Raw genomic sequence first — 19,141 nt, forward strand, 5'->3', positions numbered from 1 at the left:
TAAAATTACAAGTAATAAAATGTACTTAATGGTCTGTCAAATGATGTCACTAAACTTATAATACACATATTACAATTTATTATTATTTTTACAGAACTAAGTGATTGAATATGAGTAGAAGATTTCAAAGACAAGGAAATGAAAATATGTCACACCTACCACGGCATCATTCAAGACCAAGAAGTTATGAACATTGTTACAACCCAAGAAGAAATAATTCCTGTAACAGAACTGGTGAAATGTATCAATTCTCTCATTCTAATACTGAAAGTACTACTAATAATGGTTATACGTATGGTGGAAAAAAGCACCATTATACAGAACACTGGACAAGGAGTGATGATTATACTCAAAACAGAACCAAAAGTGTTCCTAAATTGAGTAATTCTTGTGATAGATATTTTGTCTTACCAGAGCAGAGTCAGAATATTCGACAAGACAACTCAGATCACAAAATTATTACCCTAAAACCTAGAAGTAGTGGTACACAGCAAAGAAGAAACTTCAGTCAAGATGTATTTGGTAATGAGGGTCTTCAGACAGATTATTGTGATAACTGTATCAGAAGACAATTTTGTTCTGGACAAAGTGACAGCAGATTTGGCAGAAATGAACATTCTCGTTCCCAAAGAAGTAGAAAAAGGTATCAAAACCAAAGTACTAGAAATGTGGAAAGTATTCCAAAGAAACTATCGTCAGCTGAGACCGAAAGAAATAGAAAAAAGAAATGGGTTAAAAAGAAAGTTGGTTCTGGAACCAATATCTTTAGAGAAGATCAACCCTTATTTTGTTTTAAAACGTCTCAAAAACCAGTGGAAAAGTTATCCATTGATAGTGATAAAACAGATGCAGAATCTGTGATCAGTGAAAGTGAAATCGGAGGATTGTCTTCTGAAAACACTAGCTGTATGTCAGAAAGTGAAAATTCAGCATCTTCTGACAGTGAATCAGTTTCTATTAAGTCAGATGACATGGCTTATATAGAACATGAAGAAAATGAAAATAAAAACTTATGTAGTATTAATACACATTATCAGAACAGACAAATTCAAGGTTCAATTGGAGTTTTCTGGGATATTGAAAATTGTCCAGTTCCTGCATCCAAGTCAGCTGCAGATATTGTGTGCAAGATAAGAAACAAACTTTATGAAGGACTATCTGAATTTGAAGTTATGGTTGCATGTGATGTGACTAAGCTAAGTAATAAAACTGGTTTAGTGGAGGAACTTAATGCTTCTCATGTAACAGTTTTACATGTAAGTTCCAGAGATAAAAATACATCAGACAATAAAATCAAAATAAGTCTGAGAAATTTTGGAGAGTTGTGTAGAAATAAAAAATCTTGTAAAGGATCATGTATAGTTCTGATATTTGGAGATTCAGATTTTTCTTCTGACTTGCACTTTCTTAGGTACAAATTGGGTATAAGAGTTGTGCTGATACACAATGAAATGGCTACAAGAGCACTCTTGGACATTCCTAATGTGTGTCTGAAGTATTGTGACTTTGTAAAGGATCTTCCAGATAGACAGTTAAATAATGAAGATCCTGTTTATGTGCATCTGAGAAACCTTCCTACTGAAATTGAAAATGGAAAGCTGATAGCAGAGCTGTCAAAATCAATAAAAGGTACAAATGGCCGACTGAAAACTTTCACAAGGTCTGAGGCTTGTGTTCAGTTTTTTAATGTTGCTTCTGCAGACAGACTTGTTAAACGTTTAAATGGACAGAAAATGTTTGGAAATGTAGTTCAAGCTACATTAGAGTCTTCAAAAACTGATCTCAAAACAACAATGGTAAAAAGAAATGAGGTGAAGTCAGGAGAAAAAACTAAAGAAAGCAACAGTAAAGCATTAGAAGTAACATTGCAAAAAGGCAAAAATGTGAAGCAAAAAGGCAAAAATGAAATGAATAATACCTCTGAAACCACAGTTATTGTTGAGGGTGAGGAAAAAATAGTTAATTGTGATATCTTGAAGAGTTATTTAGAACACAATCTAAAACAAGAAATGCTATCACTAGATTTTGTGGATGCTCCAAACAAAAAAGGTATTATTCTTTTTTGCAGATTTAAAAGTTTGAGAAAAGCAAAAAAAGCAGCATCAGTTCTGAATACAATGCATAAAAAAAGGATTATGTGATTTTCAAGTAAAATGTATTGTGAAGAAAGAGGAAGAAAACTCTTATACTCTTTCAAGTGAAATTACAACAAAGATTGCTAATTTATTTCAGTTCATTCAAAGAAAAAAAGAAGACATCCTAGTGACCCATAACAAGGAAGTAAGAAATGCCCAGAAAAAACACCAAGAATTGAGGGCTTATTTAAATAGTAAACCACAGTCTGTAAACACTGCTGAATATTCTAAAACTGCTGAAGAAATTTTTGCTGTTGAAGCAAATGTAAAGCAGTTGAAAGAGCAAGAAGAGGAGTTTTCTAAATACATTAAAAATAAATTAGATGAAGTCAGCTGTGTTGAACTTTCTTCAGCTACAAAGATTGACAATTACGTAAAAGAAATTAAAATAAATCTTGGACAAGAAGTTCGTTCTCTCCAAGAAGGTTTACCCATCTATGGTAGAAAAAGTGAAATATTAAAAACAATCAATGAGAAACAGGTTAGTATACTTTTAGCAGAAACTGGCTCTGGTAAAAGTACTCAGATTGTTCAGTATTTATGGCGATCTGGCATGTTTCCAAATAAGAAGATTGTTTGTACACAGCCAAGAAAAATAGCAGCTATATCACTAGCAAAGCACGTGAGTGGACAACTAGGTTTTGCAATAGGAAATGTTGTGGGATATCAAGTTGGTATGAATTCCAAAAGAAGTACAGATACAAGAATCTTATTTATGACAGATCACACACTTTTAAACAATGCTGTTAAAGATCATGATTTCTCAGAGTATGGTTGCATTATCATAGACGAAGCTCATGAACGAAGCATATTTACTGATGTCCTATTAGGCGTCATCAAGCACTGTCTTCCACGTAGACAGGATCTTAGAGTTGTCATAACCTCTGCTACTATTGATCCAGCAATTTTTAAAAGATACTTTGGTGTACATGATAAAGCTGTGCTGAATATACCCAGCAGAACTTTTCCTGTAGAACTTGAGTGGAAAGACACAGATGTTACTGATGGTTGGAACTGTCTCACAGAAGCAGTGGACAAAACCCTTCAGTTTCATCTAAAGGAACCTTTACCTGGAGATATTCTCACATTTCTAACATCACCTGTTGAGACAGAAAAGGCAGTAAATTTATTCCAGGAACGAATGGTAAAAGAAAATAAAGGTAAAGATGACTTTCTTTGTTTACAGGTTCATGGAAAACAAAATATTGAAGACCAACAGAAAGTCTTTAAGCCAACGCCAGCAAACAAAAGAAAGATAATTTTTGCTACAAACTGTGCTGAAACATCTGTTACTATTAATGGTATTACCTATGTAATAGACTCAGGAATGGTTAAAGAGATGCAGTATTCACTTAAGACAAATGCAAGTGCTTCTGTTGTTTGTTTTGTATCAAAAAGTGCAGCTGAACAGCGGAAAGGTCGTGCAGGTAGAACACAACCTGGAAAGTGTTTCCGTCTGTTTAGTAAAAATAATTTTGAAAACATGAATACTTGTGCTGTCCCTGAGATATTGAGAACAAATGTAAGCCAAGCACTATTAAAAATTATGGAAGTTGTTCCTGGCAATCCTTTGCTTTTTGATTTTGTGGAATCCCCTCCACGAGCTAGCCTTAAGAATGCTTTAAATCATCTCAAACATCTTCAAGCTGTGGAAAATGACAAACTAACCTCTCTTGGTAAATATATGGCTAAATTTCCTTTGGATCCTTCTTTGTCTAAGCTGATTGTAGAAGGAATCAGTCATAAGTTTTGCTTTGATGCAATTACAGTAGCATGTTTGGTAACAGTTTCTCAAAGTCTTTTTTTTCGGATAGAAGAAAACAAGAATGAAGCTGACATGAAAAAAACTCAGTTCTGTCAAAGTGATGGTGATTTTTCAACTTGTCTCTCGGTGTATAAAGAATGGGTTGGTTTTCCAAAGAAACTAAGACCCAGTTGGTGTGTTTCCAATTGCATTAATAATGAGGCATTAAATATTGTTAATGAATTAATAGAAGAGTGCATTGGAATTATAAAAACGGAATTTGACATAACTGTAAAAAAGAAGTTCTGTAGCAGTTTGGATTTTGTTGAAAAATTACAAAGTTGTATCCTTGAAAGTTTTGCCAACAATCTCTGCATCTTTTCAGGCCATCCAAAAATGGGGTATTTTACATTGTCTCAAGAACAAATCCATATTCATTCATCTTCTTCCATTCATTATTTGTACACTGATTTGCCACAGTTTATCGTGTATGGTAATCGCTTTAAAACAACAAGAGATTTTGCATTAATCATTTCTGTAGTTTCGGAAGAACTTATCTCTAAACTTATTCAACGAGGTAAACTCCAGATTGATCTTGAGACATTAAAAGGAATGACTATTCAACCAAAAAAGCTTGGACCAATAGGAAGAACTCTTATGCTGAGAGAAGTTCTTGGGAAGAAACAAATGAAAATGAACATGTTTAAAAACAGAGTGAAAAGTATGACAAAAACAGACTTTATATATACAGAATGGAGTTTGGATAAAGGAATTGTTTTGGTATTTATAGCCAACCAGTTTCACTCACTTGTAGAAAAACTATTTTATGAAATGATACTGGAACCCAAGAGAAAACTTAAAGAAGAAGATCAAGAAATTTCATTTGCTGACTTTCTCAATTCTTGTAGCAGTTCTTCATTCAAAATCATAATAGGCAGTGGTGCAGAGGTGAAATGTTTATTAATGCCAAATGATTTTAGGACCATTATCATCAGCAAAATTTCTGATGGTGCAAAAAATGCTGATATTATTAGTCACGTAACTAACCTTGAAAATTTGTGTTCATATAGGTTAATTACCAAGGGTAAACAAAAAATATATGTTACGTTTGATGACCCCAAAAATGCTAGTAAAGCTCTTAATAAGCTAAAACATTGCCCAGATATTTCTATCACTCCATTGGTTTCTCCTGATGAGCATACTCTTGGAAGCAAATACAAAGTTGTACTTGATGTATTATGGCAAAGAAGACTGTGTAAAGGTTTTGGTTTTGTAAACTTCTCCTCACCAGAAGAGTTCCGTTTAGCTTGTGGACTTTTATCTGGTGGTAGACTAATGATTGGCAATATGGCAGTGCAAATAAACAAAAAAAGAACAGACTCATTTTACATTCAGAATATTTCAAAGTTAGCTACAAAAGAAAGTGTTCTCCAGTCTCTTCAAAGGGCCTTTGGTAAACTTAATATGGATGTTATCTTAATTCGAGACAACCCCTATGTTTCTGACAAACAGGAATGTAAAAGATTGGAAAATGAGTTGAGTTCTATTCTTTGTAACTACACTTGTAAAAACAGCATTACTATACAGCTGCAAGAGCCAAAGGAGAAGGATGTGATCTGGAAAGCTAAAATCTTTTTTAAGAATCCTGCAGATGGGGAACAAGTTGTAAGGGGACTAGGGAGAGAAGCTAAAATTGGACCAGAAAGCATTCCAATGTCACTTAGCTTACAAATGACCTCTTTAATCTTTTGCAGTTTTAAAATTTATGAAGTTGTTCAGTCAATTATTAAAGAGGATATTGCTGTTTTTAAAGATGTTGTTGACAGTGAGGATAGTATCAGTATTGATGTTGTAAAAACATCTGAAGAAAAAGTAAAAGTAGTCATCAAAACAAATAATTTAAAAGACCTCGACAGAGCCCAGAACCTGTTCTCAAAAATTATAAAAGGTGATCAGATTAATTGTAGTGGAATGCCCCTGTTGGAGAAACTATTTCTTACATCATCACAAAACGTGATTAAAAGTATTGAGAGGAGAACCAACACACATATTCACTTGGATAACAGATCAAAGACTATTTCCATCTTTGGATCTGAAGGAGCTTGTACCCCGAGTCAAATGTGAACTACAGAGAATACTAGATACAATGGAGACATATCACTTCACAGAGTTCAAATTAAGTGAGCAAAATTGTCCAAAGGGTTTATTAAAAGAGCTTGTGAAAACCTATGGTTACAACCTAAGTCACTTCATTGATATTTGTGGTCTAGAGTCTGCAGAAATCAACTTCCAGAAACGTTTATTGCTCGTTGCTGGAACTTCCGATGCTGTAACAAGTGTGAGAATGTGCTTTTTTTATATGTTGACAGTGTGAAAGTATGAGGTCATAGTTAACTTTAAGTTGTTTTATATTCTAAATCTAAATTAAAGTAAATCAAGCTTTCAACCTGCTTCAAAAATTTTAGGAGCTTCAAAAAAAATTGGCAAGGGAGGTCCTATATGTAAAATATTTTGTTAATTGAGAGATAATGTTTTTATATTGTTATAGCATTGTTTCTCTGTTGGCAGATTCAAGTACTTCACAAAAACACACTGACTGATTTAAATGTCCACCTTGAAACAGCTCTTTTATCTTAATTATCTTTTTTGAACACCTCATGTCATGAGAAGAACTAAATATTTGCTCATTTTGCATGGTTTGCTACCCCCATCCTTGTACAACATACAACTTGGTTGGTAAGTACTATCGAACGAGCTGAATTTGAATATCAGTGTTGCTTAGCTCTTAAAAGTTGCATAATTTTATGACATTTAAGAAATATGAGAGAAAAAAAATTCTACACTCTGAATTTACTTGTGTTGTATGAACAGTTACAGATGTCACAATAATCTGCTTGAGTAAGTTGATGTATAGGACTCCACCTTAATTAACCCACCTGGAGTAAGCATAAAAAAACTTCCTTTGGAAAAGTGACACAATACCCGACCCTTAAACTGTCACCCCTTTCCATGTACACGCACATGCACATCACTCATTTAATGTGAAGATGAAGAGCACAATATACTGGCAGAAGGAATCGATGATTTGGATTCTAACTTCATAGGTCCATCTGGAAAAGACATAATCTGCTTTGAACAAGTGGTACAATCCCAATAGAAAAGCTTGCTTCTCAATGATATTTCCACTTACTATAAAGCATTATAATTAACCACAGGGAAAAAGTCAAATAAGTAAACATAGAAGCTATTTTTATGAAGATACTGCCTTACAATTTCCTTTAAAATACTAGGAAGTTTATCTTATTGTAGAATATCTACCTCATTCAGTCTTAAAAGCTAGTTTCAAAGCATGTTATATTCTTTTGAGTAAATTTGCCCCAGCAAATGTGGCATAAACAATATAAAAACGTTTTGAATGCTCTTCGTCTCTCCTATTTGAGCTGTTCACTTGTTTCTCAACATTGTATCCTGTACTACCTTTCATTAAAGTGACTATACTAATTTGTTTGACCAGAATCACTGAATCCATTAAGTTGTTTACTGCACTCAGTAGTACCTTAAATATGAAGTGCACTTCTGGTAAAAAACACAAACAGCAATGTCATGTGGCTTTCTACTTCTCAGCCCTATTTTCATTATTCAGCTTAGTCTAGTGTGTCTTCATTTTCCTCTTTGACTTCAGAGATCAGAACATGGAACATTACTTTTTACACATACATATTTATGCATTAATAACAGTTAACTGAAATGAATGCACACATGGAAGAAAGTTCTTAATTTCCTACAGTAAAATATAAAATCATGTCAAAATAATTTTATTCTAAATCTGTTATCATGTAAACAATGTAACAGTTTTGTCTGTGGTGTCACTAGTTTAAAAGAACTTTACCACAGTTTGTATGGATATTATTTGAATATTATTTCACAAAGTGACTATGAAACTGATAACTCTACACTTAATCTATGCCTCAGAAAAAAAACTTAAAGGGAATGTCCAAATTAAGTCCTTTTTTAAAGATCAAAAGATTTGATGCTACCTTTAATCACAACATTTACACCTGGTATTGTCTACTGTCAGTTCAGTCACTGTCATATCACTGAATATCAGAGCAACCATCTTCAACTTTAAAACACAATAACAATGCTTTTTCATGTGTATAGTAATTTCAATGCTGCATGCTTGTTCGTTACATTTGTTATGACTGATGGTAATGGTTGTCTTATGCCAAATGAAATGTCCATGAAAAGAAATGAGACATAGTTGCATAAGAAAAAATACCCCACCTTTATAATTTCAATCAGTAGTTGTATAAAATGTTTATGCAGTTCACTACAAAATAATGGTTCCAACAGAATAGTTGCAATGTCAAGATTATACTTCCTTCCAAGTCAGCATCCTCTAAAATGTCTGCTAGTCAAGACAGTGGATCTTAACTAGTCAACGTACTGCTGTACTCAAGAGTGTTAGTCAACACCTGTTTTAAAGTTTATTAATATGCCAAACACAATTATCAAGGTAATATTCTTAACAAAATCATACTTTTACATTGCATATATGCCAATTATTGCAACAATCTTAAGTGAAAAGTATCTTGTGTGTTCTTTGGAATTATTTGAGGGGCTTCAGGCTGCATCATATTCATCAGAGGTGTGACTATTTTCAGGTAACTGTGGATCAGTCATAACTTCTTTTCCTGTCACAGCCTTAACTCTGATGTCACTAGCATCTATATCTTGAATTTCCTTCACTGTTTTGATAAAACGTTTGTTCATAGTTGCCAACATTGATCAGTTATTCTTGTTTGAATAAAACATTCATGCATGCACAAAAAAAAAAAAAAAGCCTTGAATGACAGTGTACATGCTGCTGTGAGCTTTTTCACTGCTTTCTGCTTGTAGATGAATTTTAGTGACAAAATTTGTGAAATCTTATTAGTATTTCTATGGCTTCAGTGGCTACAAGATCTCTGTTTGTAGTAAAATAAGTGTATCTTGACACTTCCTTGCAGCTACAAGTGACAGTTATGTCTCCTTCTGCTCACACATTGATAATCTCACCTTACATGTTGCCCTGGTAAGTTGTTGATTTGCCATTTGTCACCTTAGCAAATCAAGCAAATGTCAGGGAGGACATATTTCCTTATTGTGACATACTGTTTTCATAGAAGAGTCAAATGTTGAAAGTAAAAGTTTCTTTGGAGGTGGCATTGTGGGGCTTTGTTTCTTCATTTACATTGCCTTGTATTTGTCAGTGTTATAATCATACCATGAGTATTAAATTAAATTACTTAATTATTATTAAGCCAAAGATACAAATCTACTGAAATGGTTGAAGGATTTACAGCCTTTTCCAATTCTTTATCCTATAGCACCAGATTCTTAGTGAAGTAATGATCAGTGGCTTAAAGAAATACTTGAAATTGCAGAAGAGCACTCCAAAACATTTCCCCGTAATTCCTTGAATAAAAAATACTTTTCCTAGCATTTAGTCCATATCAGTATTTAACTTCTGCACCTTGTGTATCTTAAGGACACTTTAACTACTGTTTAGTATGAGTTCTCCAACTTTTCAAAGTTAAACTTATTCCATAAAATTAGAAATTGGTGGGTGCTTTATAACTGTCAGGAGATATAATCTTTCCTGAGAAGGAAAGAGATATATCTATAAATAAAAAATGTATCTTAAGGAAATGTCTGGAAACCCAAGTACGGAGACAACCTTTGAGAAATACATATTTTAACATATTGAAACATGTAGCAGAAGAAAGTAGAGGACAGTTTTGTAACTTTATTACCAATAATTGTGATTCTGTTTTTTGTTTTTGTTAACAGGCTGGATCAGAACTTGAACATCTGAAAACATCTTTGACACAACAACATAGAACTGATGCAGAAGAAATGTGCCCTGTGTGCTTAGACACAGCAGATCCGAAGACTGGTCAAAGACTAGAATGCTGTGGTCATCTGTATTGTAAAGAATGTATACGACTGCAGGTGGAATCAAAACAAATTCCATTCTTGTGTTCATCAGAGGTGAGCTATAATACCATCCTCTGGAAACTTATTCAGCTAAAAATGTGAAATTATTTATTTTGTCTCATGAATAAATAAGAATGTAGGTGAAAAACAATATTTGTAAGATGTCAAGTACTTTTAAGCATAAGTTAAATTAAACACAATTCTTTATAATATTAAATTAATTGGGTTAGTATTTAATTGTTAGACTAAAATATCAGAAGAAAACAGATATTGATCTTAATAATCTTATCTCGGTGGCCTACTGAAGAAATCCAGTGAAATGATTGTGTAAGTATGATATTCACAGATGGAACCAGTTTCCCGAGAAGTGTTAGAAAAAATATTCTGCAATAATGGCAGAATTCTCCTTGAAGATTTACAAGTATCATGTGATATAGATAATAGAACTGAGTATTACTTTTAATGTATTTGTTTAAGTAACTAAGGTAGCTGCAGTTTTGAGCAAACAAGCAAAACTTTTATTTAAACAATAAAAAGAAAATTATTACACATACCCACAACAGAAAGTTGACAGTCATTTATACTTTTAGTCTTTTTGCTTGTTTTATCTTCAAGATAAAGTGTTTTAATACTAAATATGTAAATCTTCCAGAATACCACTCATCATTTTTTTAAACGGAAGAAAACAAACAGATGCATGAGAAAATCGTACGTGGAGAAAAAATGGACACAATCTAATATATAAATTTTTTTTTTCTTTTTGTAGGGTTGTGGAGAACCTTTTGTTTTAGAAGACTTAAAACATGTTCTTAACAATAATAAAAAAGTTGAGAAAAGATGTTACTGAAGCAGCCTTGAAGGAGCTCGTTCAGAGTAACAGTGAGAAGTATCGCTATTGTCCTACTTCAGATTGCCCTGTGGTTTATTGTGTTTCACCAAACCAGATATTTATTTGTGATGTTTGTGAAAATGAGATATGTGCAAGGCAAGTTATTTTAGCTACTGGTCCTATGAAAATAATAATAGTTTCTCTAATAGTGACATAGAAGGTACCCATTGTTTGAGTAAAATTTAAAGAAAAAATAAATAGTAGTTATGTGTGTAATATTTCAAAGTCATTAGATAAGTGTCCTGCTCTTCTTACGTTATTTTCATGAACAAAGACTTACACGTACATGTGTACTGACCATTTTCCTGATGTAGCTAACTGCAATAAATATGTTAATGTTGAATTAATATCTCATTTTAAAGACCTTTGTGAAAGTCTTTTACATGTTTCAGAAGCAAACCTTATTAGATACTTTTTAATTTATATACTACTAATTTTATTTTATTTCTATCTTTCTTAGTGATAATATTGAATTATGATCCACAAATGTTTACTTTCATCACTAAGGGTTTCAAATTTGTATATTCTTGTTTTCAATACAAATTGTAAAAAATTAATCATTTAAAGTCATTAAGTGCAATTTTATTATGCTTTCAGTTGTCACGTAATAAATCACAGGGGGATGACTTGTGAGTTGTATAAAGCTCTCTCAGTAGATAAAGATTACTCCTTAAAGGTGAGTTTTTGTTACATTTGAAGGTGAAATATGAAGTTTTCCACATTTTAATGTACTTATCTTGCTCTTAAAAAGATTACATTGATGTATTGCAGACAAAAAAAATGTTCATAAATCCACATCTTGAATAATTTTTTTTCCCATTAAGAGATTGAGAGCAGCTCATTAAAACTATATTTATTCAATTTAGGATACAAATATTTTACTTTAAATTTATTTTGGAGTAAGAAACTTGGATTTTGTATTTATAATGCACAGAAGCAGGTTTTAACTGCACCCAATAAATGATATTTATGTTTTATGTATTGTGACAAAAGAGAATCACATACAGAAGGTGCAGTGAATTAAAAAATAACAACAGCTCAAAACTCAAGTGCCTCAAACAGTTGACTGTTCTTCATCAAGAAAACAAAGAAAATCAGCTATTCAGAAGCACTTGAATTATTATTTTTTAAATTCTAATGTTGTAATGTGTGTGTATATATAGTTTAAGGCTATCACATTTAACTGCAAAAGACTGAACAAGGTAATGGAAAAGTGCAACATAGCAGCAAATCACATGCATCGAATATGTGTGATGAGAATATTAATACTGAAGGGTTAAGTAAACTAAAACACAATTAAATGGAAGGACTGTTAAAAACAGCAAATGCACACCTCTGACGAATGTTAGTCAGAGGTCAGGATTTTGTTTTATTTTACTTAACCCTTCAGTGTTAATATTATATATTAATTTCTAATGTAAAATATATTTTCTCGATTTATTACAATATCTAAATCTTACATCATAATAAAGTTTGTTTGTTTTTCTTTGCATGACATTTATACATAAAATCTAGATGACCTCATAGATATATTTTGTACTGACTGAAATGAATGGACTACAACTTATATATAGAAAAACAAACAAACTTTATTATGATGTAAGATTTAGATATTGTAATAAATCGAGAAAATATATTTTACATTAGAAATTAATATGTGAATCATGTTTTATGTTTTAAACACTAGATTAAATTCGTAAAATAAATCATTGAAGACAAGAAGCACATAAGTAGGGTTTAGAGGTTATGTTGTTCTCTTTAGTTAGTGAGATACCACTAAAACTTAATCACTCTTTGGAAGGTTATGTACCTTTCTTTCTGATGCAAAATTTTCACGAAGTCAGAATGTACAGAGGTATTTAGATCAGGAATTTATAATTTCTAAAATGGAGGTATCCCTTTAACTTAACTGTAGTGGAAAACATGAACATAGATTACTTTGACGAACCATAACCAAAAAAACAGTTTTTGTAACAAGTATGAGCCTTTAAACATAAAGATCACAGGCATAATGCAACATAATCAAGAAAAAACACACCTCAGGTGAACACAGAATGGCTTCCATAACATATCCATTGAATTTTAACTAAAGCAACTGGAGGACAAATTCAGTATTCACACTGTTCCATACAAAGATGTATACCGGTGAAGACGGCAGACGTTAAATAAGCACTGGAAGCTTTTATTCTTTTATATATATAGACAAACACACACACTTAGTGAAACATATCTAAATCGGAAACTGCATTGGGCGGAAACATCAAACTGTTGCAGTATTATCTTAAGATTTCTCTTATAAAAGGCCCTCTATATAGCGAAACGTGCGTAATGAGGACGGAAAACTTTTTCACACACCTCATCTATCAACAAGTAGGATTAGTACCTGAGTAAGACAGAAAAAATATTTTTGATTGAATATTAATTTCTTATATGATTAATAATTTCTTTTACTATTAATGAATTCTTGTTTAGTTACTAATTTGTTTAAATATTAAATTCTCGGACATTTTGTTACAGTAAGTATTGGTTAAATATATTCTATTCTTTTTTATGCCGTCATTATTTTTGCAGTTAAATTAGATTCATGATTTGTAGAAACATATTTGCTTTTCACGTGCATAATTCTACAAAATAATTCTCACGGAAAAAATAAATTCCTATCTTCCCTAATTTTAAAAAGGTAGTGATGTTTGTTTTGTTTTGGGAATTTCGCACAAAGCTACTCGAGGGCTATCTGTGCTAGCCGTCCCTAATTTAGCAGTGTAAGACTAGAGGGAAGGCAGCTAGTCATCACCACCCACCGCCAACTCTTGGGCTACTCTTTTACCAACGAATATTGGGATTGACCGTAACATTATACGCCCCCACGTCTGGGATGGCGAACATGTTTGGCGCGACGGGGATGCGAACCCGCGACCCTCGGATTACGAGTCGCACGCCTTACGCGCTAGGCCATGCCGGGCCAAAAAAAGGTAGTGAGGAAATATAAATTCCTACTTTATCGCAAGTGTTAATTTATATTTACGCTATCAAATTGTATGCAAAAATGAAGGGTGAAAATGAACTTAGTAAAAAGGCCGTAGAATTGGCATTCTCTTTTAACTGCAACAGAAAGCCCATTAAAAAAAAAAAAGAGTTGAATCTGGACACTTTTCTTCAAATAAATTTGATTAAGAAATTGTGAAGTCATATATATATATATTGAATGTCTATATTTACTTTTATTCTAATAAATATAGCATAAACAGTATAATAACTTTATTCACAAACGTCTTACTTCCCTTGAGTCAAGCAAGTGTAACGTTCCGCTTAAAAATTACATATAATTAAGGTAATGCATGTTCACTTTCTAAGCCGTAAAACTTGCTTAAGCCGTACATTTTGCTACGTCCGTTCGATTCCGCCATAGACAGGTTTTACTCCATATAAGAAAGTTAATGGAAAACATAAAGGAAAGAGTGGTGTATTTTGGATGTGGCAGCCTGAGAAAAAAAAGAGTGTTTGGAATGAAACTAAACTGCATCTTTAATGTCAAGATGCACAGATGTTAGATAAAGCACGACTAGATGTGACAACGTGGACAGTAACAATGCAATGAGGCCTCAAAATAAGTTTTAATATAGCATACTCCACCTCTGTAAAAGTCAAGAGACTGCTAAGTTTCTAATCATATGAAAGTTAGGAACTGCAATAGTTAGAATTACACAAAAGTTTATATGCTTTTAGTCTGATTTAAAAATAAGAATAATGGCGAATTTCCTTATGATATTAAAGACAGAAGACTGGTAGATTAATATCAAATTGACTTACCTCTATTAGCTTTTAAAGACTGTCGACTTTTTATTTTTGAGTTATACCCATGCTTTCAATATAAAGAATACATAAGTTTACCCAAAATTCTTCAATGTCCCTTTCAGCAATATGTACTAAGAACTTACATAAAATCTGCTTTCACAAGATATTTCAATTTTGCTCTACTTACTATGAATTCTGAGATTAATGATTAATACTGCAATATATTTTTGTACCAATATCAGAAGTCCTGCAGCTTCTTTGGAGGCCTCAGTCACATAGTGTGCCTCTAGCGTGCTGTTGATCCTGTGATGGCTGTATCAGACCATTAATTCTGACTTGACTATCAGTGGCCTTGGTGATTTTCATTAATGCTGATTTGTAGAATTTCCATCATTTTGTCATGATGATACAAGAAAAAAATCTTTTCTCAGGACATTTCACCTTTTTAGCTAGCTCATGTTGTGAATTTTCTGCTGGTCTAATGTCCCCACCCCCTCAGATATGTTCTGTTTTAATCGTTGATCTTATGTTTTCTTACACATGATGGTGCTGATGTCACGTATATGTTGGACAGTTTGATTCTTGAATCTTTATGCTCAACACCTTCAGATATTCATGAGTCATTGTTAGTACTTTTAGAAAACAGCAGAACGTCAGTAACCTTTTCCAGTGGGGGTGTCACCTGTCTCTATTCATATTATTTTTCAAGTTTGATTTAGAGGATAGAAGAAATCTTCTACTTATACTTTAACCCATCGTCTATTTTTCACTCTGTGTTTGTAATTGTTTTTAGACATTCTCTTCAGATGCAGTCTCACTGATGTACTTTCTACTACTATGTAGCACTTGCATTCCCTTGATACCTTTATGAGCATAACTGTCAGTTTTGCTGCGTTACAAAGTACTCACCCCTTTAGTTGTCCGTCTTACTTCTGTTGAGCTTCTACTTTGTATTGTTTGTTTGGAGAATTTTTTCACCCAAACTTATCTTGCGTACCAGCAGAAACAGAATAGGGTTTTAGTACTTTGAAGCACTTCTGTTTTCTATTCCTTTTTGAAACAACAAGCAAATAATGTTTGTTTTTCCTACCTGGCCTACTTCTCAATAACTTTACTCATTCCTTTTGATCCTACCAAACCAAATGTAGATGTATACAAATAGGGTCTTATTAACCAACCCACTGTCTCTCTTCTGTTATGGACTAATGTACTATCCGGTCTATTGGAGGAGGCCATATTGGATCACTCATGATCTGTGAGACCCTTGAGTTTAACTGATCTTTCAGTCTGACCTTGCTATCTTTTACCCTATCTACAGAATTAACTTAGAAATTGAAACATTTTATAATTTAACAAAAATAACAAAAAAGTGTAATCCTCAAATTAACAGTTTGTTTTAATATTCTACATTACTTATAGGTCAAAAACTACATCTTGTTTCATCAATTTTGTGTTTTTGTCTCTTACAGCTGTTACGTATTATAATTTATTTCAGATGAGTCTCCAATTTATTATGTTACCTAGTTACCTATTATGGTTTAAAATAACTCGACATTTTTATTTTAATTTAGAAGTTAATTTAGTGTTATATGTATTGTTTATAATATTTACCAACAATATTGATACACAGAATTTTCCTTCTCAACGCAAATATGTTCTAATATACAAATAACAATACAACTGATATTAACAATTATCACAAATAATTATTTATGTAAAAAAATGTTACAAACAAACAATATTCAGTCTTCTATCTGGTCTGGAACTAAATATTTTATCAACGGTCTGGGTCAACAAGGCGCAAGTTTATTTTATATTGATATACAGGCACCCTTCTCTTGACATGAGTGCTAGCTTGCTCTATTCTTGTTTTACCGAAGAAAATATCTAATGTCCTCGTAGAAATACTAACGTCCAAAGTTAACTCTGAAGTTGAACGGTTCGTAATATTCTATAAACGTTGCTAGTCAAATTCATAATTTTTAGATTAATAAGCGAATCATGGCTTCCGAGGGTTATGATATACTGACTGTAGCTGACCAAATAATATCCTGTTCTGTCATCTCAGCACTTCGGTTTATATAGGCAATAATCTCGAATGATTAAGGGTGTTCTAAAACACGCTAGCGTTTTTGTAAAATAAATATTGTTGATTGTTATTCTTAAGAATCTTCTACAAATTTAGAGAACAGACGGGACTTGCACAATACACACCCAACAATATACGTCAATAACTCAGTATTTAAAACATTATAATTTAAATGATATTAAGTTAATATACGTTTACATGCATCAAACTGAAACAAACGTTGGTATTAAAATAAACATAATGGTAAATCCGTTACAGAACATTCAGTTACAAGCAACAAATTTGTTCTATGTTAAATATATGAGTATCCCCTATAGTATTTAGTGGAGTTAATTTGAACATTGATGATATTTTTGTTTCGACTTTTGTGTGTGTTATATGCCATTAGAACCCTGTAAGTAACAATTTTATAGGCCCATTAGTAAGTTGAAACACGACAGAGTATTTGTGTTTGTGTTTGTCGAAGGGCATTAATTCAGTATTTAAAACATTATCATTTAATTGATATTAAGTTAATTAAAACTTTTGATGATTTGTACTCTTTCTTCATTCCTGTTAATATGTAAATTTCATTGTTAACTTATTACATCATGAAAATGGAGAAAAATATATAGACACGTTTTAATAGTGGTGGAATAAAAGTAATATACACAGTACGAAATATTAAACCAAATGTACAATGTTTAAACATTAAGCCTGGTATGGCCAGGTGGGTTAAGGCGTTCGAGTCGTAATCCGATGATCGAGGGTTTGAATCCCCGTCACACCATGCTCACCCTTTCAGTCGTGATAATTAGCTACCTTCCCTCTAGTCTTACACTACTAAATTAGGGACGGCTAGCGCAGATAGCCCTCGTGTAGCTTTGCGCGAAATTAAAAAAAACAGTGCTTAAACATATATAAATAAAACGTAATTTGTGATATTAAAAATTTAATTTGATTGCATGTGTTCCGCTTCAAAAAATTGTGCTTTATTTATTTATAGGGGATTCAAAAATTAGGGGTATGCAAATATAGCGTTTCATATCTACTTTTCGAAATTGTGCAAGAAGTCACTTCCAAGCATGTGTTTGTTTTAGAATAAAGCCACCATGAGTTATCTGCTGTGTCTACTTTGGAGAATTGATCCCTGGATTTTATCCTTTTAAATTCATATATTCACTGCTGTTCCACTGGAGTACATGTTCAAGGGACTTTCTAAATGTAGTATAACATCTGAGTTTGGCTTGACGGTGAAGAACAAAATATTTCTGAAACTTTATTTATACGTATAGTATGTTCTACAAAGTACGATTTAAATGCCAATACGTAAGAAATTAGTATTTAGCTTTTAAGTTAACATGAACATTTATCAAAAATTTTAGGCCCGTTGATTTCTTATTCGCCGGAATTTGGCGTTTAAACTGTAATGTGAATAAAATGAGAACTGTTTTTTTATCGTTCAGATTTGGATGGAAGAAAAACCCGATCACAGGAAATTGTGTACACAGTGCAAAGCTCCTATTGAAAAGAATGGAACTTGTAATCACATGACTTGCTGGAATTGTCGATCCCACCTTTGTTGGCTCTGTATGAGAATTTTCCCTGGTGGACATGCCGTGTACCAACATCAGCCTCACTGTTCAGCAAATCTGGGCCTGTAGCTGCGAAGAGTTAATCGTACTTTCTTTTATTACTAAAATAAATTGACGACATATGATGTTTATATTTTTTCAGGATCGTTAGAAGTGTGTATAATTATTGGTATCAATTGCGTTGTGAATTGTAATACATCTGTGTTTTTAATCATGTTGGAAGATATTTTAACGTTTTGAATTATTTCATTTTCTGAGGGTTTTTTCTTATCACTAAGAGCTACTTTTCCCATAAGTTTCTTTGGTAGTACATTAATAATAGCGGTATCGATGTCTGTTAACTATATTGAACCCCCACTAATTCTGTTGTTGTTGATTTTTATTTTCAGTCACATCATATGTATAAGATACATAACCTCGGCTATAAACTGTTCTTTGCTTGTAAGCAAAACCAAATTGCACGTTCACTGTTAGTATAATTATGCTAACATTATCTTATTTTATGAATTTCATATAATTGCTGTAATTGAATTTAAAGAAAGAACTGAATTAAATTTCTTTATCAAAAAAGAATATTTGTTGTGAGAAATCTTTATTAACAGAATTAACACCATTTTGGAATTACGTAATTGGAAGTGAAAAGGCTAAATAAGTGTTGGTTGATATAAAAGGTAGCATAAACGAGCTGCGGCTGTTCATGCTAATAATTACTAATCGTGTTATTCATACCCATAGAGAGAAAATTATTTAAAAAAACAACTTGTTTTTAATGTGAAAAGTGTTCGGATTGTGCTGATATATAATAATGTTTTATATATTAAAATTGGTACACTTTTATTAAAAACGTAACAGGTTTTTAAGAACTCCACTTTTAGTATTATATTTATCAATTACATCAACAATGATATAATCAAACCCTCGCGTACAATCCTAGTG

General features: G+C 32.4%; 1 pseudogene across 1 annotated transcript; it reads left to right on the forward strand.

Annotated features, from left to right (window-relative positions):
- The first annotated feature begins 110 nt into the window (after positions 1–110).
- Positions 111–18,778, forward strand: LOC143236153 (uncharacterized; annotated as a pseudogene). Its single transcript, XR_013019503.1, has 6 exons — positions 111–1,944; positions 2,117–6,217; positions 9,712–9,912; positions 10,625–10,843; positions 11,345–11,423; positions 18,077–18,778. The product of XR_013019503.1 is annotated as an uncharacterized LOC143236153 (transcript).
- The last annotated feature ends 363 nt before the right edge of the window (positions 18,779–19,141 follow it).

This window comes from Tachypleus tridentatus, chromosome 13 (genome assembly GCF_004210375.1).
Source record: "Tachypleus tridentatus isolate NWPU-2018 chromosome 13, ASM421037v1, whole genome shotgun sequence".
Taxonomy (NCBI): Eukaryota; Metazoa; Arthropoda; class Merostomata; order Xiphosura; family Limulidae; genus Tachypleus; species Tachypleus tridentatus.